Consider the following 27156-nt stretch of genomic DNA (forward strand, 5'->3'; position numbering starts at 1 on the left):
CAAGGACTTGCTTGTCTCAAACTCGGTCTTGGCACACTTTGACGAGAGGCTGCCATGCGACGACGAGTGCTAGCATGCGACGCCTCGCCCTATGACATTGGCACTGTCCTGGGACACCAACTCCCAGATGGAAGAGAGGTACCGGTGGCATACTTTTCCCAGACACTCAACGCAACCGAGTGGAACTACTCGCAAATCAACAAGGAGGGTCTGACAATCGTGAAGGGAGTAAAAAAATTCCATTATTTCTTGTACGGGCGGCCCTTCACCGTGGTGACTGACCACAAGCCGTTGCTTGGCTTGTTTGCCCCCGAAAAGCAGACCCCCCAAGTGCTGTCTCCTCGCGTCCTCAGGTGGTCAATTTTCCTTGCCAGCTACCAGTATGCACTGATTCACCGCCCTGGGAAGGCGATGGGCCATGCAGACGCCCTCAGCAGGCTACCACTACCGGAAACAGGCCCCGACCCAGCACCTGCACAAGAGGTTATGAGCCTGGAGCTGCTTCCCGACCGCCCCATTCAGGCACAAGAAGTTGCACACCATTCCAAGAAAGATAAGGTCATCTCCCGGGTCCTGGACTGGGTGGGGAGGGGATGGCCCAGCAGCAGCCCCGGGCCAGAATTCGCCGGCTACACAACCCGCAAACATGAACTGTCGGCCCACAAGGGGTGCCTGTTATGGGGAAGCAGGGTCGTTGTTCCCCAGCCCCTCCACAAAAGGGTCCTCACAGCCCTACACGAGACACACCCAGGGGTAGTAAGAATGAAGGCCCTTGCCAGGAGTTATGTGTGGTGGCCGGGGATCGACGGAGAGATAGAGGCCTGGGTCAAACACTGCCAGGCCTGCCAAGAATCCCGCCCAGATCCCCCAAGGGCCCCAGTCCAGTCCTGGGAGTCCGCCCGAGCACCATGGTCACGCCTGCATGTGGACTTCGCTGGCCCCTTTCAGGGGAAAACATTCTTCATAGTGGTGGACTCCTACACCAAATGGCTGGAAGTCGCACTGGTACCGTCCACTTCTACGTCCGCAGCCATCCAGGTACTACGCAGGCTGTTTGCAACCCACGGGCTCCCTGACACTCTCGTCTCAGACAACGGGACTGCATTTACGTCAGGAGAATTCCAAACCTTCACAGCGCAGAACGCCATCTGCCACATCCGTTCGGCGCCATTCCACCCTGCCACCAATGGCCAAGCAGAACGCATGGTGCGGACCACCAAGGACACCCTTCGCCGCATGACGCAAGGGGATTGGGAGTACCGCCTTGCCACATTCCTTCTAGCACAGCACAGCACCCCCCAGCTCAACGACTGGCCGGAGCCCCGCTGAACTACTAATGGGTCGGCGCCTTGCAATCAGATTGGACCGCCTTCACCCCGATAGAGCTCAGGATGAGGTAGTGGTGGGGGAAGGCAGAAACCCCCGGACCTTCGAGGCCCAGGACCCAGTGTATGCAAAGAATTTTGGGGCAGGCCCTGCATGGGTACCCGCCACAGTCACCAGGGTCACTGGCCCCGTGTCGTACGAGGTGCTAACAGATGGGGGGCAATGCTGGCGCCGCCACTGCGACCAGATACGGCGATGATTCCCGGGAGAAAACCAGGAGGAGGAGGACAGGTCAGAGGAATCCCAAGGGAAAAGTGGGGCACGAAAATTGTTACGAAAAAGGAGCAATGCAGAAGCGAGCTCCAGGTGGCTGGAATGGTAAACAGGAAACTGATGTTATTGGAATGTACCGTGGGAACAAGAGACAGTGCACTGAGTGCCGGATGTTAGCTCAGAGTGGCACATGACCCTGTACTGGAAGTACATGGGTGGAGTTATTCTCTCTCTGCAGCTGGGTATCAGAGGGTACAGACGTGTTTTCTCTGTACTGGTGAAAGACAGGAATAAAGACATGTAAATATATTTCTGTCTGTCTCATTCCCCCCCCCCTGGAGATGGGAGGGGGAGGAGTGGTGTGTTCTTTTCACGTTTGAAAAGGATCGCCGAAGAGACCTCCCTTGATCTTGCCGGCAGACGCTGGCAGGGGAGGTCAACAAGGATTCAAGCCGGGCACCTGGAGGGTGGCCAAATTCCTAAGAGCTGGGACTGGCTCTGCTGGCTTGAAACCGACAGTGAGGCCCATAGAGCAGCAGGGGCCAGCAGGAGAGGCAGAATCAGTAAATACAGAGAGGACCCGTGAGGCTGAAAGGACACCGGAACCAGAACCACGACTGAGCGAGCCGGTTGCGCCAGACCAAACAGCCCCATCACAGCCAGCATCCTTGGAACACGAGCCAGAACCTGAACCCCGGACCAGGGAACACCCCAGGCTGCAACGCACACATAGGCCGCCGGCATACCTTGAGGACTATGAATGCGACCTCCCGGGCAGGACTGGAACTTAGAGGGGAGGGGTGTTATGTACTGAGTTGAATAGGATCCAAACTGCAGCAGTCTGATTGTTCCTAGAACAATAGGATTCAAAAGGCAGCAGTCTGATTGGTCCTAGAACAATGCAGCAGTATGATTGGTTGGCAGGAACCACCCAATCATGCTCCAGATAGAAGTGAACCCACAACCTGATTGGCTTACAGTAGAATTCCGGAATTAGCCAATCATATGCAGCCCATTGTGTAAATAATGTATATAAAGCAGATGCTTTGAGGGGACTTTCATTCATTCCTCCTCACCACTATGAGCTGAATAAAGAGCATGAAATCACTTTGCGACTCTGAGTATATTTCATAAGCCATCATTTTAGCTCAGCATGTGATGAACCCAGGATTGTAGCTTGTCTCACTCCAAACAACAGCAAGGTCTGTTCTTGGGTTTACAACTTATGGTTTGTCTTGATCGAGACAAACCATGAACCTTAGTTCAGTCAACACACTGAGCCAAACCATGGCTTAGCTCAGAGCAGTTCAGCAGCAGAACCAGGAAAGGAGTGTAGCAGCAGTAGCGATATTGTCAAGGATGATTGGTGGGTGCTAGAAGAGATAAGAGTCCGGGCCTCCAGCCAGTTTTACAGGTTTTATTAGGTCCATTTTCCTATTTACACACAGAGCTCCCAGAACACGTCCGGCTCATTCGGTATCAGTTGCAGAGACTGACTGTTCCTTTCGTTTTCTCCAGCATAACCACTTCCGGAGCCCTCCCCTTTTCCTTCCTTTTTTACGTGAAGAGCTAAGCCCCAGAAATTGCTCCCCCCTCCCTGATTCATTGCTTCCTGACAACCCTTCATCATCCTCCCCCTCTGATGAGGTGCAACTACTTATGATCGGAGGCTTATCTCTGTATTTTCCCATCATTTCCCCCTTCTCAGCCCCCAGTTCCCTGACAGATGTCCTCTCTGAAAAGCCTCACATTCATGCATTTGTGCTGAGCATTTGGCTTAGCATTACATGAGAATCAGTTTTATGACTAGATTATTTTTAAAAATCACCACATGTACATATTTGCACAGCTTATATGAGAAGTTACAATGCATAGTTTTCCTCGGGATGGAATGTTATTTTAAACACCAGAGGAGGGCCCTGCTGGTGATGTGAAAAGTATGATATGCTGCCCCACATTCAGTAAAGTAATACAGGTCCTTTCCCAAAACATATTCCTGCAAATTTCTAGCCAAAAGGTTTAGATGTGAAAGATTATCTTCCCTGAAAGGAGCTAAAAATCCATCCCATAGCCACAGGTGATTGGGTTGAACACTGGAGAGGCTACTGAATTGCTCTTGCCCTGGCTAAAGATTGACCAACACCAACATCATGACAGGATTCAGGTCTGAGGTTCCCCCCAGTTGCTACTTACTGTACCTCCTTCTGGAATCCGGGACCAATATTTTTTTTAAGGTTAACAGAATAAAACAATTCAAAACAAACACTAAGCAAACTGTAAAGGACTTCAGAATCCTCTTGGTACACTCAGGAGACAAATGGTCACATTGTGCTGTGATCCACAACAAGGTGACCTTAAAATCAGATTATCAAGGCCAGGAGGCTGCTAAGGTGTCGGCTTCCCCAGCTGTGAGGCACTGCAGCATTGCTGCCTGCCAGGGACTTGGTTGGCTAATTACTCAGTTCCAGAGAATGAAGGAGAGAAAGCTCTGCAGGACATTCAATAGGAATAGAATCTCCTGGTTGGAAATGGATCCTGGTTAACAACAGGGCAATGGAAACTGCAGAACACTCCCAGGGCTCAGAAGAGCATCAAATGTTTTGTACATAAAGTTTAAAGTGACGCGAAAAAGGAAAAATGCAGCGATATTACATTACCTTGAAGGCTTAAATCTCCCATTTAGTAAGATGATCTGTAGATCCTCAAATGAACAGGAAGATAAGGGATTTGGCTATACACCTACCTTTGTTGCCGAAGCCGCTCAGCAATCGCCAAAATTACAAGGCTGTGGTTAGCACAGGAGCAGCCTGTGGGTAGGAACATCGCTAAGGCAGAAAATACCTGCACATCCCAAGTATGAACAGAAATTAAGAAGACACTTCAAAGAAGATTCAGAAGCTTCAGCTGGTGCAGAAATAGGTGGTCTGTCTCCTGATGCAGTATGTATGCTGCAAGCACATGACATCTACTAAGGCTCACTACCATGTTCTTTCCTGTGTCCCATCCCATTAATAATCACCCAAGAATGCTCTCCAGACTGTACCATTAGTTTACCAAAGAAAATGTGCACAGTAGGAGTTTTGTGGGCCTTTTTGTTTGTTGTGTCTGGGGACCATTTTTTCTCCAGAAACCTATCAGAATAAGATTTTGATAGCTTTCCAGAAGCCTTGTAAGATTTTCTTGTTTCCACTGAGCATTAATGACCTGGTAACCTTTCATTTATTTAAAATTAATTTTAATATCCAGCATTTTATCTGTTAAATGGTTTGTTATCTTTTTCCTTTTTTAAAATGTTTTCTGGTTTTCTTTGACATTTGTACGAATGCAGCATGGTGGTTTAGAAATTTGTAAGAAATAAACCTAAATATGTTTCCTAATAAAGGGAATGTATGTTCCGGATCTGTGTCTCTCTCTCTTGTTCAACCTTCAACTGGAAAAAAAGAAAACAAAAAATGGTACGTTTCCATCAAGTGAGACTTTGAAATCCTGGTTGCAAGCCCCAAACACTTACACTGAGCAAGAATTCCTGAGAGTGCAAGCTTGAACTTTTCCTTTGCTTCTTCCATTTCCTTTTCATGGGCTGCTTTCTCATTTGTAAGTCGGCGGATGTGGCTGTTGACTGACTGGATCATTGAGTAGAAGTTGTTTGCAGTCCGTCTGTTCACTTCCCCACGCTCTAGCCAGGCCAGCAGTGTCTGCACCGCTTCCAAACACTTTGAATAATCTGACCCAAGAGAGAAACACTGCTCAGGTAAAAAGCACTGGTGCATTTTGCAAGTAATATTATTTAAATCATCGCTCCCTGTGTGAAAGTTTAAAAAACAAAAACATAGTAAGATGTTTGATAGGCTAAAATTATATTGTTTTGTTACTAGTGCTCTGCCAAAGCTTCCTGTGGCTGCTATGGGGGTTCTTTTGTTATGTTTTTATGGTATAATGTATTTACATTTATGTATTAAACATTAGTTAAGTCACTTGGAGACGTTCAGATAACAAGCAACAGTCTAATTAATACTACTGTTTTGCATAGGTCTGCATGAAATGAGCCACCCAAGCAAGGCAAAACTCTGAAAGGCTGGGGTGGATGAGAATAACTCCACAAACAGTTGCAATGTACTCATCTGCTGTATGTCTACATGGGATGGATCACATCTCAGTGGAAGAGCATCTGCTTTGCATGCAAAATGTCTTGGGTGCAATCCTTAGAGTCCCCAGGTAGGAAGTGATGAGAAAGATCCTTCTTCTTCCAAGACCCTGGAGAACCACAGCCAGTCAGAGTATACATTACTGGGTAAGAAACAGATAACTCATCTGATAGGGTACAGGACAGCTTCCTATGTTCCTAACCACCTGCCACAATCCTCATGCAACAGCCTGCCAGTTTGGGGCATTATTCTACAGCCCTATGTACCCTTTAGCTTCTCAGCAACAATACTGCACTCATAATACGAATAGTGGACAACCGGAGGTGGGGAGGGAGGGTGGAACTGTTTTTCTGCCATCCTTCTGCGATGGCGCTTTTCCCAGGCCAGCATCCGCTGCTTGCATTCCCACTTGTAGAAATCATCCCAGGCTTGAGCAAAATCCACGTGCAGGTGCCCTGTGTCCTTTTTATCAGTGCTGGATAAAAAGGCAATGATAGTTACAGAAACAACCATCAGCAGTTTCCCTGTGGTAGGGAAGTTTTTAATGTTTGATCTTTTATTGTGTTTTTAATATCCTGTTGGAAGCCGCCCAGAGTGGCTGGGGAGACCCGGCCAGATGGATAGGGTATAAGTAATAAATTATGACATCATCATTATTATTATTATTATTATTATTATTATTATTATTATTATTATTATTATTAGACTGTTCCTCTGTTTCCCCCATCTGCAACATGGGGGTCTGCCTGCTTTGTCTCCAGAGACTGCCAGAGACTGCTCACTGCTAGATGCATACTAAAAATAAACTGCAAGAACAGTGCACAGCCAAATATAAACACCCTTATATCATTGGACACAATACCATCAGCTTTATAAAAAGGGGGAAATGAGGGTCTATAAAATTTACTTGGGTTCTCTTTTAATTACTGCTTGCTGTTTGCCTGCAGCAACAGCTATGCAAAACTAGGCTTCCATTTGGAAAACGTCCTATGCATTTTCATGTTCCAATCTACAGTATAGCACAGTGTGATGGGATGTTGAGCTGCTTGTGCGTAAAGCTCCTAGTCCCTCAGTGTTTGGCTAAGTCCACAAACCACTGTCTGTAACGGAGCTCCATAAGCATGGCTCCGTCAGTCGCTGGCAGAATCCGACAGTGGGCGTTTACGGAATTTCTTCCAGCATAAAAGCTCCTTAACGGAAACACGTCTTCTGGACTCTCTGCGTGACAGTTTCCGGCGAGGAGTGGGTGTCCCTATAGGAGGTCCTGAAACCTCCCCGCTGTTCTCGCTGGAATTGTCTCTGAGCCATTCTTCCGACTCGCTTTCCCTTGGAGCTCTTTCTCTCCCCCTGCTGGTTCCCTCCTCCGCTGATAAGTCTCTCTCAACCTCTGGGAGCCCTTGCACCACCGGTTCTTCCGATGACAGTTCCCTGACACACAGCATACTACACAATCAACACTGCCATGATTTTCGCCCTTCATGATTTTGAAAATCTTATTTTTTAAAAAAAAAGATTTGCAACCTCATCTCTATAGCTTCCTCTTCCAATTACTCCCTGACCTTGAAAATATTCTAAAACAGAGAGGGTTCAACTAGAAAGTGTTAAAGATGGACTGCCAAGCAGACTAGGGCTGAGTTCTGGGAAGGTACCCATTTACCTCCCTTCCCTTCATCAACTGGCATTCTAGACCAGGGGTGGGTATCATGCAACTCTCCAGAAGTCGCTGGACACCAGCCCTTGTGATCCTTGACTGCCACTGGTTCTCCCTGCCACTGATTCCCCCACAACCACCTCTAGACTGCTGTTTTAACCAGTAATGTTTGCTTCTCCATTTTGCCTCTCATTAAGTGGACAGAATCAGCAAGCAGCACAGCAGGGTAGTACAGAGATGCTTGAGGCTCCCAGCGCTCCCGTTGAGGTGGTCCTGGCCACCTCTACAATCTAAAAGCTATTCTGGCTTGGCCAAACTATAAAAAATATCCTGTTGGGAAAAGAGCTTCTTCTTCCCTCCATGATCTGTACATCCACCAGACTCTTCATCAGATGTCCCTCTTTACTTTCAATACTTCCCAATTGATCCCAGTGCAACTGCAAGAATGGCAAGGATTACTTGAGTTAGGTGGGAAGCGTGTGCAACTTTTGCAATGAATGATCTCCTTAATCACTGGTGGTGGCACTATTTCCAAGCCAGACATCAAGGGACTGATTGGTGGGATCCCAAGTCATCATTCCAAGGGCAGGGTCGAAGTCTGAAACAGAGAGGCCATCAAGCTAGATTGTTTCAGCTGCAACTGCACAATAATTCTAATTAGGAAAGCAGATTTTTTCCATCAGTAAAATCAAAACTTAAAGGACCTGAGAGATACATAAAGAAATGAGTCTGGAGAAGTAGAGCCATTTGGCAGCCCACATAATCCCACAAAAGCCAGTTCTCATGCGTGGAAGGACAAAAATGCGGACAGGCAGGATTGAAGAAAAAGAGAGCCCACAGTACATCCTAATACTGGGAGATTAGCCTCACTTCCTTCTGGTTTTGTAACTGAAATGACAGCCATACATACCACCACATTGAAAGCTGGCTCAGGCATCTGTTTTGCCTCTTCCACCGCAGGCTGCCTTGCCTTCTTTTAATTTTAGAAGTGCTGCATGAGTGCTTACGCATAAATCCATTCATTCAGTCAATTACTTTTTTTTTTTAGGAAACTTTTTAAAAAGTGCTTAACGGCTCCATAGATGGAGTGGAGGTGTTTTTTGGTAACATACAAGAGCCAATCACAGCCAGATTCTGCTTTAAAGTTGCAGAGTTGTTTTTTGTTTATTATCGCAGCCACTCCTAAGGGCCAAGTAGATAGAGCGCTCAGCTGATTGTCTAGTCTTGCAAAGACCCTTTCAAAGTGCTATTTTGCAGGGTGCTTTGCAGGTGCTGCCAATCACCTAATTAGTGAAACCTGCAAACACCCTTTCAGATTATCCAAGTTTTGACCTACCCCATATCTGACATCATATATGACTTCCGACAGATGTAGGACAGATGGGCATGGCTTCCCTGAAAATGGCTTTGTTGGCTAAATAAGGAGGCCTAACAGGCCTAATCAGACCCAGGCCAGAGGTTACCCACCCATTTTAGGCCACGGATCTTGTGTGTTCTCTGAACATTTGCTCCCCTCATCACTCCACTGGAAAAATTAAGCATTGTGTGCTTGCAGCGGCAATACCAAACCAAGAGCACAACCTACCAAGCAAAAGAGTGTAGGAATGATCGCTGGGTTATGGAGCACACTCCTGCCCGCGGGCAGCCTCAGCTGTCTGCACACGTAACCTTGGGGTGCGGAGCACACTCCCCCTCACAGATAAAGCCACAGCTGTCTGAACATCTTACCCTCTGTCCAACCTTTTACGGTCTTAGTAGTCTGCCGTGCCCTGTCTGTGACCTTTGTCTCCTTTGTCACACATTGTGCAAGGGGGAAATGATGCGGTGGAAACAGGTGCCAAAATAACTTTGTACCACCCCACGATTTCGGGATTGGAAGATGTGTAAAGGTCACAGTCCAAAATGTATCTGCCTGGGTTTGCATATTGTGGCAATAAAAGGAGCCTCCACAGAGCTAGCTGGCAGCTTGCTTGTGCACAGCTCACCTGCATTACCAACTCCTACCTTATGTCCTTCACTTCAAAAGAGGATCTTCTGTTATTCCCATTGGTGCCATCCCCAAGTTATTCATTGCAGTAGTCCAGGCTGTTGGGTCTGACATGCCCAAATCCATTGGAGGATACTCTAGACTCAGATTTGGGATGCTGTCTGCAGAAAGGATTATGATTGACAAACATATTAACAAATGTACATTTTTTTTTTAATTATCACCATCACTTACCCCAATTTTTAAATTTTTTTACTAATGATAAAACTGGAAGAGAAAGTGATAGAAACCAAATAAATCTCCCCTATAAAATGACACCCTGCATATCTTGGCAAATGATGGGATAAATTCTAAGGGGAGAGTAGGATGCAACAAATGCCTGCTTTAGGCACAAACTATTTGATGCAAACCACATTTGTCTGTGCTCCCCTCCCGAGTATCATCTCATCCCCCATGTACCAACGTCTTGTTCTTTCCAAAATAAGAGCTCTAGTTGTAAAGGCACAAGTCTTAAAATAGATCTGAGCCAGCACTTATCAAGGGCCCCAGAATGATCCTCTGATGGCAGAGTATAACCCCTAAAAAAAACCCACTAGGCCATAATCCAGGGCAAAGTCCATGTGTTATCTGCATGTCCAAAGGCCAAATCCCACTGTCAAACTCCTGAATACATTTTCAAATTCTCTCCCATCTGCCCCAAGCTTAAAAAAAAGTGGAGAGATTTGACATAAGAGCAGCTTCAAGTGGCAAACTCACACACAAAACTTAGTACATCGCAATGCCATCTTAGATCTCATGCTGAGTACTAGTAGTTTAAATTTGTTTATTCTTTTACTTATATCCCACCCTTCATCACGAAGCCCTTCATCTCAAGGCAAGTAACAGCAGTAGAGTTGCCATATTTCAAAAACTGGAAATCCAGACACAAAAGTTGTTGTTGCTTTGGCCAAAGCTGTTGATGCCCGTACATTTCAGCAATTTCCACCTGGCTACTGTTTCCGATGGCCGAATCCCAGGAATGTCTGGAAAATTACGGACGTATGGCAACCCTAAACAACAGGGCAATACACAAGTAATGGAATTACCAGGAGGACCTCCCTAGCCCATCTTGAAGTTTGAGCAGGACAATAGGAAAAACACTGACTGGCGAAAACTGCTTCTAGGGAATCTCACCTCGCATAATAATGACAGTTCATCTATCCTTCTCTGTCTGAAATAATTATTTGGCTCCTCCCCTTGTACCTGTGATTACTCTATTCCAGCTCAACAGTGAAGGGAAAGCCCTGGGGATGGAATGCTTAGAATGAGCCAACAGGCCCTTGCACATCTCATCAGATCAATTTCCACTGCAACAGGTGTGCTTTACATCCTCTGACCCATTCCTTTAATTGCCTGAAGAACTTGTAATTCAATTAACTCCTATCTTTCCTGGCCACTGGCCATACTGGCTGTGGCAGATGAGAGTTAGAATCCAACAATATCTGGAGGGCCACTGGTTCCCCATCCAATGCTCTGTTGGGGCGGGCGCTCATCAAGAGTAAGGAAGTTTTCTGCTTCATGCAGTATCATTTTAGCACAATCATCGACCCTGATGTGTAGTCTGGGGCTCTAATTTCCTTTTGGATGGCTTTACTATTTTCAGCGGGTTCCATTTGATTATCACGAATCCCCCAAATAAGAACAATCCCACATCTTTGCATGCAACTTGTGATGGGATGATTAGCTGCTTGTGCGTGAAATTCCTAGTCCCTCAGAGTTTGGCTGAGTGCAAAAAACCTCTGTCTGTAACGGAGCTCCATAAGCATGGCTCCGTCAGTCGCTGGCAGAATCTGACAGTGGGCGTTTGCGGAACTTCTTCCAGCATAAAAGCTCCTTAACGGAAACGCGCCTTCTGGACTCTCGACGCGATAGTTTCCGGCGGGGAGTGGGCGTCCCTATGGGAGGTCCTGAAACCTCCCCGCTGTTGCTGCTGGAGGTGTCTCTGCGCCATATCTCCGACTCACTATCCCTTGGAACTGCCTCTCTCCCCCTGCTGGTTCCCTCCTCAGCTGACAAGTCTCTGCCAGCCTCTGTGAGCCCCTTCCTCTCCAGTTCTCCCGATGGCAGTTCCCTGACACAACTGATGCAGGTTAAACGGTATTGCTATGAGTTTGTGGGTGCCAGACCCCTCTAATCCCTGGATTCAGCAAGTGTTAAAAGCTAATCAATCCAAGCTAGCTTTCTGTGAGGTGATATCCTGGATGATGAGCCATTAAGAGGGATTAAGGGGCTCTGTGGGCGATGGCAAATGGGCCCCTCCCTCCACTCATAGATAGTGAGAAGGACAAAAGCTTTTTATATCTGTCTTGGAGGTTTTATTAAACATGATCAGAGGGGACCAGCTGGTTAAAGGGATTCAGGTCGGAGCTAAACAATATAAATTGAGAGCGTTTGCAGATGATCTAGTATTAACTTTACAAGAGCCAGACACTAGTACGAGAAGAGTTTTAGAGCTAATACAAGTATTTGGTCAAGTAGCAGGTTTTAAGTTGAACAAACAGAAAACGAAAGTACTGGATAAAAATCTAACAGTTGCTGAAAGAGAGAAGTTCCAGAGTGAAACTGGTTTAATGGTAGCAAAGAAGGTGAAATACCTGGGGATTAATTTGACATCTAAGAATGTGAACTTATTTAAAGATAATTATGAGAAATGTTGGACAGAAGTTAAGAAAGATTTAGAAATATGGTCAAATTTGAGACTTTCCTTGTTAGGCCGAATTGCTGTTATTAAGATGAATGTTTTGCCGAGAATGTTGTTTTTGTTTCAAACATTGCAGATTGTGGATAAAATGGATTGTTTCAAGAGGTGGCAAAAAGACATATCTAGATTTGTCTGGCAGGGCAAAAAGCCCAGAATAAAATTTAAGATACTAACTGATGCAAAAGAAAGAGGGGGGTTTGCCCTGCCGGACTTAAAATTGTATTATGAATCAGCGGCTTTTTGCTGGCTGAAAAACTGGCTGCTTCTTGAAAACACAGACATTTTGGATTTGGAAGGGTTCAATAACAGATTTGGCTGGCATGCATATATATGGTATGACAAGGTTAAAATCCATCAAGGTTTCAAAAACCATATTGTTAGGAAAGCATTATATAATGTTTGGATTCGGTATAAAGACTTGTTGGAAAATAAAACCCCTAGGTGGTTGTCACCAATGGAAGCTAAGGAAGTGAAAAAACTTAATATGGAATCCAAATGGCCAAAATATTGGGAAATTATAGAGCATGAGGAGGGAAAAGTGAAATTGCAGAGTTATGAGAAATTGAAGTCTAAAGTAAGAGACTGGCTTCATTACTACCAGATAAATGAAGTTTTCAAACAGGACAGGAAAATTGGCTTCCAGGTGGAGAGGTCAAAATTAGAAACAGAGCTTTTGGAACCCAATACTAAGAATCTGTCAAGAATGTACAACTTGCTGTTGAAATGGAATACACAGGATGAGACGGTTAAATCAGCTATGATTAAATGGGCACAAGACATTGGTCATGACATTATGTTTGCTGACTGGGAACAGTTATGGACTACCGGTATAAAGTTTATGGCATGCAATGCCTTAAGAGAGAACATTATGAAAATGATTTACAGGTGGTACATGACCCCAGTCAAGCTTGCAAAAATCTATCATACGCCCAATAATAAATGCTGGAAATGTAAGGAAATTGAAGGTACTTTCTACCACCTTTGGTGGACGTGCCCAAAGATCAAGGCCTTCTGGGAAATGATCTATAATGAAATTAAGAAGGTACTTAAGTGTACTTTTCACAAGAAACCAGAGGCCTTCCTCCTGGGCATGGTAGGCCAATTGGTGTCAAGGAAAGATAGGACGTTTTTTATGTATGCTACAACAGCAGCAAGAGTTCTTTTAGCAAAGTATTGGAAGACACAAGAACTACCCACGCTGGAAGAGTGGCAGACGAAGGTGATTGACTGTATGGGACTGGCCGAGATGACTGGCAGAATCCGCGACCAAGGGAAAGAGACGGTGGAAGAAGATTGGAGGAAATTTAAAGTTTATCTTAAGAACTGCTGTAAAATTAATGAGTGCTAAAATGTCATGGGTAATGTAAAATAGAATTGCAACGATAAACGATTGGGTAAGAGAAAACGGATTAAAGAAATTCGAACTAAAAGTAATTGAAATTAGGGGTTGCTGAAAAAGTTTAAAACAGGGATGCAGAAAAGGGAGGTATGGGGAAGTTGAAATAAGGTTTAAGAAAAAAAGGTTATGAAATTATACGTGTTTATATGTTTGTTTGTTAATGTGTTATGTTGTGAATTGTCAGTTCTTGTCTGTTAATATATGTTGTAAAACCAATAAAAATTTATTATAAAAAAAAGAGAAGGACAAAAGCTAGAGTTGAGATTGAGCAGTGATGTGTCTGAGAAGCAAAACAGCAAGCAGAGTGACCAAGAGCCATGATGGATCTTGGTGTGATGGCCTGGGAGTCTGATTCAGAGGCTGAACCAGAGGAATCCCAGCCTGCACAGGAGTCCCCACCTCCAGGGCCGGCTGAGCCGGGGCAGGGCCTTGAATCTGAAGCGCCTGCACCTGTGCCGGATCCTTGTTGGAAAACAAGCCCCCTCGGGAGAGGCTGGCCCCCCTCGCAGGTTCCCGGAGCTTGTTTACCAGTGATCTTCCCTGGCTGGCATCCCCGCAAGTCCAGGAAGATCTTGATAGGCGACATCCCCAGCGTGGAAGATGCACACCCCCTTCTCCCCCTTTGCATACCAGCAGGAGAAATAAGATAGCCAGAAAGTCTACATCTCTACAGTTTATTTCTGACTTTACAGCTGTACAAATACATGACCGTACACTTCAGTCTCCTCCAAGCAAGTCAGTAAGACTTCCTTCACATGCGCAAACGGAAGGTCTCATATTATGCTCTCATATTACATTCTTTCCCAGGATTAGTCACATCATGTGATGTCAACATCCAACTGCTTGTTTGCAGCTGCGTTGTACTCATATCCCAACATACTCCCCCATATGATTCAACGTTAGCTGCGGACAAAGCTTGATCCAGAGAAGAAAACAAACAGTTGTTATACACGTAACAATCCCCTGTTGTTTCAGTTCCACCTTTGGAACTACCTGCCACTGGTTTCACCAGTGTATCTCTCTGGTTGTCTGTTTTCCAAGGAAGGAGTGCTTCTGCATTACCTTGGATAGGGAAGGTAGTGTTACATTTAGCAACTCCTAGTTGTGTCTTTGTCTCTGACTTAGACAAACCTTTAACCTGGTTTGAGTTGTTAACAATAGTAACACATGCAACAGCTGAGTTAGCAAACTCTTGAGAATACCTTTTGGGTGGAATTCCCTTTGTGACTCTCTCGGACCTGCGAATGAGGTGCTGATCCTCTTTGCTGACTGGTTCATCCTCAGGACCTTTTGGAGAACCACGCCCAACAGTAAACAGTGGTTCAGTTACTTCTAGTTTAGTCTTAACCTGTGAAGGTTTAGACATTGTGTGTGAACCCCTCTCAATTACTGTGTCAGCAGAACTCTCTGAGCTCTCTGTGTCACTCTCAGTATCAGAATATTCATCTGAATTGTCATGAGTGGGAAATATGTGGAGAACCTCCCTCTCCTGTCTAGGTGTGCTCTCTAGAAACTTTGTGAGAATCACCTGACCAGATTCAGACAAAATTACTCTGTAGAGACCCTTTTCATAACCCACAAAAATGCCTTTTGCATTCTTAATTCCATCTGGAGTTTCTGTATTTACGTGAGATCCAAAAACCTTAAAATGTGTTACAGAAGGTTCCCTGTGGAATAGCTTCTCAAAAGGAGAACTTTCCATACCTTTTGAAACCTTTCTCACCCAAGTATAACAGAATGAACATAAAGATTCAGCCCAGTACTCTTGTGGCAAATGTGAACTAAGCAACTGTGCTCTCATGCCATTCTGCAACTCTTTGTTCACCTTTACACAAACACTTTTGTTCCATGAAGCTTCAGATACAGCAATCTTATGCTCTATCCCTTGTTGCCTGCGGCATCTCTTTGATGAATTTGCTGTAGCGTAAGCCAAATTTCACGCGCAAATTCCTCATCCGCGATATGCACGAGTTGATCGTCCGAAACACACAAAATGATAGCCGACCTGGCCTTCACATTCTGTGCTTCCCAAGCCCTTGAGGGTGCTGCTGGGATGGGATTTTCAATCACCCCAAATACCCTCTGACTCTGAAGCAGGGCTTTCGTTTTCATAGACCAAGAGGAATAATTGTCATTAGTCAGGGGTGGTGGATAAGGCAAACCCGCTGTTGGGATACTGCCAGGGAGACAAAGGCCATCACTGCCTCCACGTCGTCTCCGGACATCCATCGATCTCCCGTAGACACGCAGTATCAGCAATTAGCGACACGAGGTCCAGAAATAGATTGCCACATTCCTGAGCTCATGCACACTCTATCAGCAGATAATGCACACAGCGAAAGATGCACAGCAGGAGAGCATATTTACAAGTTTAATTCAGCGTTGATCAGAACAAAAAAAAATGACTGCCTGCTTCAGTGTCTTCGACACCAAGAGAGAAACGAAAGCAAAGACACAACAGAAACATCCTGTGAACAGGAAATACGCAGGCTGTGACACAAACATCCTGCTCCCTTTTAAGGTGGAACGGAAATATCCTAACATCCTCCCCCTTTCCGTGTAACCTGTAGTACCTGTGGTTCAACCCAATTGCAACCTTTGTACGTAAACCTTAAGTTGTTCTCTGTTAACAACCTTAGACAACAGATCAGCAGGAATTTCATTTCCTGCCATGTAGGACACCTGAATGAGTCCTTTCTGAATACACTCTCTTGCACGATGTAGCTTAATCTGCAAGTACTTGGTTCTTTGCTTGCAACTCTCTGAGTTCAGCAAAGCCAAACAGGATCTATTGTCTTGATACACTTGTATAGGACATTTCACAGAAACTCCGATGTCCTTAAACAGTTGCATCAACCATTCACAATCCATGAGTGAAAATGACAGAGCATTGAGTTCTGCTTCACAGGAACTTAGGCTCACTGTCGTCTGCTTTTTTGCACAACCAGTCAAACAGGCAGTGGTTGTACATGTAACATACTCCAGAAGTGCTTGTACCATCCGTGGTGTCACTTCCAAAACTAGCATCTGCAAAAATTTCAAGACCTCCAGTCTTCTGACTGGTGAACCTCAGCCTGTAGTGCATAGTCCCTTTCAAATAGCGGGCTATGCGCTTCAGAGCTTTCCAATCCTGAACAGTAGGATTATTAGCATGTCTGCTAAGCAGGTTAGTGCTTACAGCTATGTCAGGTCTTGAACATCTAGCAATGAAATTCAACTTGCCTAGAATGCATCTGTACAGTGTAGTGTCAGAAAACGCTTCAGCAGTACTATCTACCTGGTAACCTGTCACCATCGGTGTGTCTGCTGGGTTTGCATCAACCAAATTCAACCTGGTTAATACGTCAGCAATTTTCTGTGTTTGGTGTACCAGAAAATTACCTGCTTGGTCCCTCTCCACCTGCAGAGAAAGATAGTTGGATACCTCACCAAGATCCTTCATGTCAAAGTGCTCCTTCAGCTGAGCTAGGGTGCTTTGGTAGAAAGCCTGATTCTTCCAAAACATCAGAAGATCATCAACAAAACATAAACAATACAGTTTGTTTTGCCCCTCCTCCTTGACAAACACACACGGATCAGCTTTGCCCTGGTGAAAACCTAGAGAAAGCAACGTCTCAGTGAGTTTTGTGTTCCAACACCTGGCACTCTGCTTGAGACCATATAAGGATTTCCGCAGTTTACAGACCATTCCCTTCTGTATCTGCATTCCATCAGGTGGAAGCATGTACAGCTCCTCCCCCAAAATCCCGTACAAAAAAGCTGTATTAATGTCATGATGGGAAACATGCAGTTTCTCCTCTGCAGCGATTTTGAGCATCAGCCGAATGCTCTCATATTTGACGGTGGGCGAGTAGGTCTCGTGGTAATCCTGTCCTGGTACCTGTGAAAAGCCTCTGGCAACCAACCTGGCTTTGTGTCTGACAGCCTTGCCATTCTGGTCTGTCTTGGCCTTGAAGACCCATTTGCTGCCAACCAGTCTCATTCCTGGGACTACCGGTACCAGTTCCCAAGTTTGGTTCCTGTTCAAGGAATCAACTTCAGCCTTCATGGCATTAAGCCAAGGCTCAGCATCTTTAGAGGTTAACTCCTGAACCTCTTTGAAGCTTGAAGGTTCCCACACCTTCTCTGAGCTACTAAGAACAGCAGTTGCCGTCTTAGCAAACTCATCAGCAAATCTCTTTGGAGGTCTGCCTTTGGTCGCCCTTTCAGACCTGCGAACCAGACGCAAGTCTTCTGGACTCATCTCCTCCTTCTTAGAAGAAAAGTGACCAATGGTGAACAGTGGTTCTTCCAGTTCATTGTCAGACGCATCAGATGGTCTGACTGAGGCCTTTGCACTCTTGTAGTCTGCTGTGTCATCACTGTCACTGACACCAGCAGCAGCGCCGCCCACTGAACTGGAATCCGAACTCTGATCATCACCATCATCATCCTCATCATCCTCATCCTCAGCTTTCTCAGCTTTCTCAACATTATCTGCCTTTTTCACATCACCTTCATCCTCCTCTGGGTAACTCTGGAAAATTCCCACATTTTCCCCCTACTTAGGATTGTACTCAACACTCTTTGTGAACTTAATGGACTTAGAGTTAGTCATCCATACTCTGTATGCACCTTTTTCGTACCCCATGAACAAACCATGTGCCCCACGCTTCCCAAGCTTGTTGTTCTGTGGGGTGTGTACCCACATGTCAGAACCAAAGATTCTCATGTGCTTGATGTTCGGTTTCTTACCAAACATCTTCTCGTAGGGAGTACAACCAATAGGTGATGACAGTCTGTGATTATAGGAATAAACAAACGTTGACAGAGCTTCCCCCCAAAACTTCTCTTTTTTTTTATAATAAATTTTTATTGGTTTTACAACATATATTAACACACAAAAACTAACAACTCACAACACAACACATTAACAAACAAACATATAAACACGTATAATTTCATATCCTTTTTTTCTTAAACCTTATTTCAACGACTTCCCCATACCTCCCTTTTCTGCATCCCTGTTTTAAACTTTTTCAGCAACCCCTAATTTCAATTACTTTTAGTTCGAATTTCTTTAATCCTTTTTCTCTTACCCAATCGTTTATCGTTGCAATTCTATTTTACATTACCCATGACATTTTAGCACTCATTAATTTTACAGCAGTTCTTAAGATAAACTTTAAATTTCTTCCAATCTTCTTCCACCGTCTCTTTCCCTTGGTCACAGATTCTGCCAGTCATCTCGGCCAGTCCCATATAGTCAATCACCTTCGTCTGCCACTCTTCCAGCGTGGGTAGTTCTTGTGTCTTCCAATACTTTGCTAGAAGAACTCTTGCTGCTGTAGTAGCATACATAAAAAACGTCCTATCTTTCCTTGACACCAATTGGCCTACCATGCCCAAGAGGAAGGCCTCTGGTTTCTTGTGAAAAGTACACTTAAGTACCTTCTTAATTTCATTATAAATCATTTCCCAAAAGGCCTTGATCTTTGGGCACGTCCACCAAAGGTGGTAGAAAGTACCTTCAGTTTCCTTACATTTCCAGCATTTGTTATTGGGCGTATGATAGATTTTTGCAAGCTTGACTGGGGTCATGTACCACCTGTAAATCATTTTCATAATGTTCTCTCTTAAGGCATTACATGCCGTAAACTTTATACCGGTAGTCCATAACTGTTCCCAGTCAGCAAACATAATGTCATGACCAATGTCTTGTGCCCATTTAATCATAACTGATTTAACCGTCTCGTCCTGTGTATTCCATTTCAACAGCAAGTTATACATTCTTGACAGATTCTTAGTATTGGGTTCCAAAAGCTCTGTTTCTAATTTTGACCTCTCCACCTGGAAGCCAATTTTCCTGTCCTGTCTGAAGACTTCATTTATCTGGTAATAATGAAGCCAGTCTCTTACTTTAAACTTCAATTTCTCATAACTCTGCAATTTCACTTTTCCCTCCTCATGCTCTATAATTTCCCAATATTTTGGCCATTTGGATTCCATATTAAGTTTTTTCACTTCCTTAGCTTCCATTGGTGACAACCACCTAGGGGTTTTATTTTCCAGCAAGTCTTTATAGCTGATCCACACATTATATAATGCTTTCCTAACAATATGATTTTTAAAACCTTGATGGATTTTAACCTTGTCATACCATATATATGCATGCCAACCAAATCTGTTATTGAACCCTTCCAAATCCAAAATGTCTGTGTTTTCAAGAAGCAGCCAGTTTTTCAGCCAGCAAAAAGCCGCTGATTCATAATACAATTTTAAGTCCGGCAGGGCAAACCCCCCTCTTTCTTTTGCATCAGTTAGTATCTTAAATTTTATTCTGGGCTTTTTGCCCTGCCAGACAAATCTAGATATGTCTTTTTGCCACCTCTTGAAACAATCCATTTTATCCACAATCTGCAATGTTTGAAACAAAAACAACATTCTCGGCAAAACATTCATCTTAATAACAGCAATTCGGCCTAACAAGGAAAGTCTCAAATTTGACCATATTTCTAAATCTTTCTTAACTTCTGTCCAACATTTCTCATAATTATCTTTAAATAAGTTCACATTCTTAGATGTCAAATTAATCCCCAGGTATTTCACCTTCTTTGCTACCATTAAACCAGTTTCACTCTGGAACTTCTCTCTTTCAGCAACTGTTAGATTTTTATCCAATACTTTCGTTTTCTGTTTGTTCAACTTAAAACCTGCTACTTGACCAAATACTTGTATTAGCTCTAAAACTCTTCTCGTACTAGTGTCTGGCTCTTGTAAAGTTAATACTAAATCATCTGCAAATGCTCTCAATTTGTATTGTTTAACTCCGACCTGAATCCCTTTAACCAGCTGGTCCCCTCTGATCATGTTTAATAAAACCTCCAGGACAGATATAAAAAGTAATGGGGATATTGGGCACCCCTGTCGTGTCCCTTTTTCAATAGCAAATTCTTCAGTAACCACATTATTTACAATCAATTTTGCTTTTTGTTCAGAATAAATTGCACCTATACCGTTCTCAAAGCCTTGGCCTACCCCCATCCCTTGGAGGTTCTTTTTCATAAAGCTCCAAGAAATATTGTCAAAGGCTTTCTCCGCATCCACAAATATTAATACTGCCTTGGTATTAATATTTACTTCTAATAACTCCATAATATCTATTATATTTCTCACATTGTCTGACAGATGTCTTCCTGGGAGAAAGCCCGCTTGGTCTTCATGAATCTCCCCCACCAACACTCTTTTCAATCTTTTTGCCAAAATGTCTGCAAAAATTTTGTAATCCACATTGAGTAATGATATAGGGCGGTAGTTCTTAATCAGGTTCTTCTCAGTCTCTGATTTTGGTATAAGTGTAATATACGCTTCTTTCCACGATTCAGGTGCCTTCTTCCCCTCTAAGATTTCGTTACAGACCTCCTTCAACGGTTGTATAAGCCATTCTTTCAAAGCTTTGTAATATCTGGAGGTCAGTCCATCAGGTCCTGGAGATTTTCCCAATTGCATGTTTTGAATGGCTCCCTCAATTTCTTGATCAGTTATCTTCTGGTTCAAAATCACTTTACTTTGTTCAGAAATTTTTTGTAATCCATATTTTTTAAGAAATTCTTCTATTTCTTTTTCATTCACCGGCCCTTGTGCATAAAGTCTCCTGAAATAACTCTGAAAACAGTTTCTAATCTCATTTGGTTTATAAATGTTCTTTCCCTCAACTTCTAGATTTGTGACCGTATTCTGTTTTTGTCTCTTCTTCAGTTGCCATGCCAGAAGTTTCCCACATTTATCTGCCGATTCAAATGTCTTTTGTCTCATTTGTTTTATTTTCCATTCTATCTCTTGATTCATCAATTCCATATATTGTCTCTGGTAAAACTTAATTTCTCTCAAAATTTCATGTGACTTTGGTTTAGATCTCAGTTTTTTTTCTCCTTCTTTTATCTTTTCCAAAATCTTATCCTTCTTCTCATTCTGTCTCTTCCTTTTTATAGCATTCTGTTGTATTAAAAATCCTCGCATGACGGCTTTGCTTGCGTCCCAAATTACTCTTTTTTCCACTTCTGTTCTCAGATTTATCTCAAAGTAGTCCTTTACCACTTTCTGGGCCTTTTTATACACCTCTTCATCTCTAAACAGGGAGTCATTCATCCTCCATCTAAAGGAGCCAGCTGTTGTTGGGTTCATCTCCATCTTTACAGCGTTATGGTCGGAGCAAGTCTTTGGGCAGATTTCCACTTTCTTAATCTTTGATGCCATCCCACTAGTTACCCATATTTGGTCAATTCTGGTCCAAGTCATTTTTGCTTCAGAAAAGAAAGTTCCCTCCCTCTCAAGAGGGTTCCTTGTTCTCCAAATGTCAATCAAGTTCATATTGTCTGTCATTTCAAAAAAAGTCTTTGGTAGTCTCCCATCCTTGGAGACCACCTGTCTTTGTGCTTTGTCCATGTTTGTAGAGACCACTCCATTCATATCTCCCATCAAAATTACATTGTAGTCCAAATAGTCCATTAATGTCTCATGCAATTTCTTGAAAAATTCTGACTTCCCTTCATTTGGTGCGTAAATTCCTATTATCAATAATTTTTGTCCTTGAACTTGAATTTCAATTGCCAAATACCTTCCTTGTTCATCTTTAAAAATTAATTTAGGAGCCAACTTTTCCTTTGCATAGATCACCACTCCTCTTTTCTTCACTTTGTCCGATGAAATAAATTCCTGTCCTAATCTTTTATTAATAAGTAATTTTCGGTGTACTCTGGTCACGTGGGTTTCTTGTAAACAAATCAAGTCCAATTGTTCTTTTTTTAAAATATGAAAAACCTCACGTCTTTTCCTAGGAAGATTCAGTCCATTACAATTCCAACTTAGAAATTGCAGAGACATCTTGTTGTTTACTTAATTGTTCCCCCAACTGCTCCAAGCAAGTCTTCTTCTGTTGGTGTTTTAAGCCCGAAAGATAAGTTTGAAATGTCTGGTACTTCTGTTAGATCTGTAGGTTCCGCCGTTTCCTTCAAAAGGTCCTCCTCGTTCCTTTCCAAGAATTGTTCTTTATCTTGCACTGTTTTTATTTTAATTTTCTTTCCTTTGTAGTTAAAAGACAGGCCTTGTGGGAACTCCCATCTGAATAATATGTTGTTCTTTCTCAATAGAGTGACCAAATCCTTGTAATGAGTCCTCACTTCCAAAATATATTTAGGAATGTCTTTGAATATCTGCACACGGGAATCTTCAATCTCAAGAGCTCTTTGAAAGTGTAAATTTAATATCTTATCTCTCTCCTCCTGAGATCTCAAAGTTATCAAACAGTCTCTTGGGCTCTTTCTGTTTTGTCTCCTGCCCAGTCTAAAAGCGGTTATTATCTTGAATTCCTCTTCTTTCAAATTGTCCTGCCAAAATTCCAGAAACTCTTTTGTAAGAAAGTCTATCAAATTATCCTTTTCACTTTCTGGGATCAGTCTCAATCTCAAATTCCTATTTTTCCTCTGTAGTTCCAATAAAGACAGGGCCGCATCATGTTCTTCCAGCTTTTTGCAGACTGGTACTAACTTTTCCTGTGTAGTTTCTGCAGAAGTTTTTGCCTCTTCTGCAGAAGTTTTTGCCTCTTCAGCGATCTTTCTAGTTGTTTCATTTTCTTGAACCAATTTGTTTATTGACTCTGTATTTAAATCCAATTTTGTTGACAGTTCTTTCAGCTGTTTAGAGTTTTCCGTACTCTGCTTTGTAAGCGTTTCCAGAGCTTCATTTATTTTGACTAATGCCTGTGTCACTGAATCCATAGATAAAGTTGTCGCCACGCCTGTTGCAGCTGAACTTGAAATAGAGCCTCTTTTTTTCTGAGCAGCTTTACTCTTAGCTCTTGTTGTTATCTCTTCTGCTGGGCCACTCATGTCCCAAGGTCGTTCCCACAGGAATTACTTTCAGATGGAAAATTCCATAAGCCTGTTCCTTACAGTGAGAATAATAACTATTTCCCTGCAACCCTCTAGAGGGGGCAGTTCAAAGTTCTAAATGCAAAGAAACAAGGGTTCCCTTCAAAAGTAACAAAAATAGCAACCAATTGTCCAATATTTTCCAAATGTTGTCAAATTGTAACTTTCCAGAGTGCCAGACTTGTATCAAATAGGTCTTTACTTGTTGTAAAAAGGCAGAGCACCAACTTTGTATCAAGTCTCTAATGACAGTTCTTAGCCCCGGTGGCTCACTTTCCAGGCAGTCCTCCCCAAGGGTTCAAAACGGCAGAAAATTCCCCTTCTATGCTTCTTTCATGCAGGTATTGCAAATCAAAAGTCTTCCCCCCCCCTGCCCCTGCCTGCTAAGGGGGGGATTTAAAGTCCAATGTCTGAGTCCGTCAATTTTAAAGCTGCTTCCTGTCAAATTGCAGCTTCCTATTTCGTTGCTTTAGTTAACATGCAGTCCGGGGAAGGCAGACTTCCTTACTTTTTGCCTTCTCCGATTTCAGCCAATTTCCAAGTATTTTCTTTTAAAGTTGTTATTCAGTCTTACTCACGGATAATCCAATTAAGTTCCAAATGTCAGGAAGGAATCGGCGCTCTCCGTCAATGGCGACGCGGCTTCACTCCACGGGCTGGGTAGCGGCTCTCAGCACCACGCTCCCCGATGCCGCTCCGGAGCCTTTAAAAAGGCTCCTTTGCAGTGAGGGGGGCGCTTAAGGTGCCCACCGAGCCTCCGTGCTCTCAGGCTTCCGCGCCTGAGATTTTAGGGGTCCCCGCTTCGCCGTAGCGGTCAGACCCGAACTCGTGGAGCAGTCTCCCTGAGCGGAGCTCAGCGGGAGACCGCCATTGAGCGCTGGCGCCGACCGGAAGTCCTGTCCCCCCCAAAACTTCTCAGGGAGGTTGGCATCATGCAACAAGGTTTTCAGGCCTTGAAGCAAAGTCTGATTTGCTCGCTCCGCAAGTCCATTCATCCATGGCGATCTAGGCGTTGACAAGTCATGCTGGATTCCCTTCTCAGTCAGGAAAGCTTCAAACTGCTGAGAAGTGAACTCCCCGCCCCGATCAGTAAACAAACAACCAATACGTTTACTGTGAACATTCTCCAACCAAGCACAGAATGCCTTGAACCTAGGAAACGCTTGCGATTTCTGCTCAAGCATAAACACATGAATGTACCTAGAAAAAGAATCAATTACAACCATGAAGTACCTTGCTCCACCCAAAGAGGGCACAAGTGGACCAACCAGGTCTGCGTGAACTAGCTGGTAGGGTTTGGAGGCCTGCCTGCTAGACTCCTTGCCTTTTGGAGCAACCTTCACCTTGTTCTCTGCACAAGATACACATTTCATGTGAAACTTACAGGGTTTGATGTTCAAACCTTCAACCAACTCAGGCATCTTGGCCAGCGCCTGCCAAGACATGTGACAAAATCTTCGATGTTGATCATGAATACATCCTGCATGAAGAACCTTGTTAGTTTGTGCAACACAACAAGAATCAACATTAGACATAATAGCATTGTCATCATAAGTTATACAGAATAAGCCATCCATAAACTTTGCAAGCAAAATGTCCTCTTTGCCTTTCCTGATGACACAGACGCTCCTCTTGAAGGAAATCTCAAAACCACGCCCAGTCAGCTGTGGGACACTAAGCAAATTGTCCACAGCACCTGGAACAAAAAGTACATCTCTGATGGTAGTGTGCAGACTTGCAAGTTTCACAGTCCCTACTCCTGCAACTTTCAATGTCCTTCCATCAGCCAGGTGGATCTCTCCGTCTTGAGGTGTGAAGGAGATAAACAGGTGCCGGTCTTTTGAAATATGGCGGCTGGCACCAGAGTCCATAACAAACCTGGCCTTGGCCTTTGGAGCAGCTTTTCTAGCAAGCAAAACCTTGTTTTCCACCGGTGTGGGCTTTTGCTGCTTGCCCCCCTGCTCCTGGCCATCAAACTTGCCTTTAGCCTTTGGTGAAGCTGTGCCAGCAAACAAAGCCTTGTTTTCCACTGGCGTGGGCCTTTCACCCCCCTTCTGCTTCGGGCCATCTGCAGGCATCTGTCTCTGTTTACTTCTGGCCTTCCGGCCTCTGCAAAGTTGACCTTGGCTCCCATGGGAAACAGAGCTCTCAGCTGCCGACTCCTTGGCTCCCCCTGAAGGCTGGAATGCTGCCTGGGATGACATCACAGTCAGCTCCCCCTGCAGCTTGCAACCGGTGCCCTCAGCATCCCTGCATTCACTCGCATTCTGGGAAACAGCCAGGACCTCCGATGCAGTCAAACTCTGGGCTGGGATGACTGGCAGATGGGCTATCTTCAAAGCATTCCACATCTTACGTGCAGTCACGTTGCCAGCTAACGTTGTAATTTCCTCCAGAGAGACGGACAAGGCTATTACGTCCATGGCCTTCGAATTTTCGGCCCTCCATCTATCTGTCAGAGGAACTGGAGGGGCTTCAGACACAGTATGCCACACTCCACACTGACGCAGCAAACTCTCACACCACACAGCCCAGGTCTCATAATTGTGCCGATTTAGCTTTGGGCACTCAGCAGCCTCAGAAGCTTGGAAAAACTCCATTCCAGCTTTTTACTTGAGCCGTGAGTCTATTTCACTTCAGAGACTCCTTATCTCGGCACCCATAAATCACGAAGCCTGCTTGGCTCGGCTCCCAGGCCAATTAGGCCAGCCGGACATCAGAGACTCTTGCCGCGGCAAACAGAAAAGCCTCATTTGCTTTTGCTTTCCCACACATACCTCAGCAGTCTGTCGCAGTCTTACTCTCCTGTAAGTGCTGTGAATCTGGGCCCATAACCTGTTGTTGGGATACTGCCAGGGAGACAAAGGCCATCACTGCCTCCACGTCGTCTCCGGATGTCCATTGATCTCCCGTAGACACGCAGTATCAGCAATTAGCGACACGAGGTCCAGAAATAGATTGCCACATTCCTGAGCTCATGCACACTCTATCAGCAGATAATGCACACAGCGAAAGATGCACAGCAGGAGAGCATATTTACAAGTTTAATTCAGCGTTGATGAGAACAAAAAAAACATGACTGCCTGCTTCAGTGTCTTCGACACCAAGAGAGAAACGAAAGCAAAGACACAACAGAAACATCCTGTGAACAGGAAATACGCAGGCTGTGACACAAACATCCTGCTCCCTTTTAAGGTGGAACGGAAATATCCTAACACCCGCACCTTTCTTGGCATCCATCTTGATTCCAAGCTTCAGCTTTCAGCTACGAGCTGGAAAATCCAAAAGTCTATGAGCTGTTTACAAACTGCAAGCACCTGCAGCTAGCTCCGCTTGGAAAGTCCCTTCCAACAGTCTGTGAACAACAAGATTCGCTGAAAATTCCAACAGCTATTTTCAGCCTGTGAGCCTTTCTTTTGCTCCGGCTTGCTTCCCTCTTTGCCTTTGAAGCTATCTAGCTCATAAATTAGCTCAAAAGTACTCACGATTCCTTTGGCAGGCAACGGCAGTTCTTATCAGCTCCCCTGGAATGCGAGGAATGTGGCTCTCTCTGGCTCTGTTTTAATCCAAAAACATGCAGCTCTTCAGTGAACCAGAGAATCGATCCATCCGCGTTCATCAAGCAGCCATCAATCAGCAACCGTCAGGGGTCCGTGGATCGTTGCAAATAAGCAAAAACGTCTCCACCGGGTGGTCCAGCCGTCCTTAGCCTTGATTTACAGTCTCT

At 44.3% G+C, this 27156-nt stretch overlaps 1 protein-coding gene across 1 annotated transcript in view; it reads right to left on the reverse strand.

Annotated features, from left to right (window-relative positions):
- The window catches only part of LOC310753812 (inositol polyphosphate 5-phosphatase OCRL-like), a gene marked incomplete at both ends in the record, with an annotated part of 1016056 nt that overhangs the window by 127283 nt on the left and 861617 nt on the right, over nt 1–27156 (reverse strand).

This window comes from Podarcis filfolensis (genome assembly GCF_964270895.1).
Source record: "Podarcis filfolensis genome assembly, chromosome: W".
NCBI lineage: Eukaryota > Metazoa > Chordata > Lepidosauria > Squamata > Lacertidae > Podarcis > Podarcis filfolensis.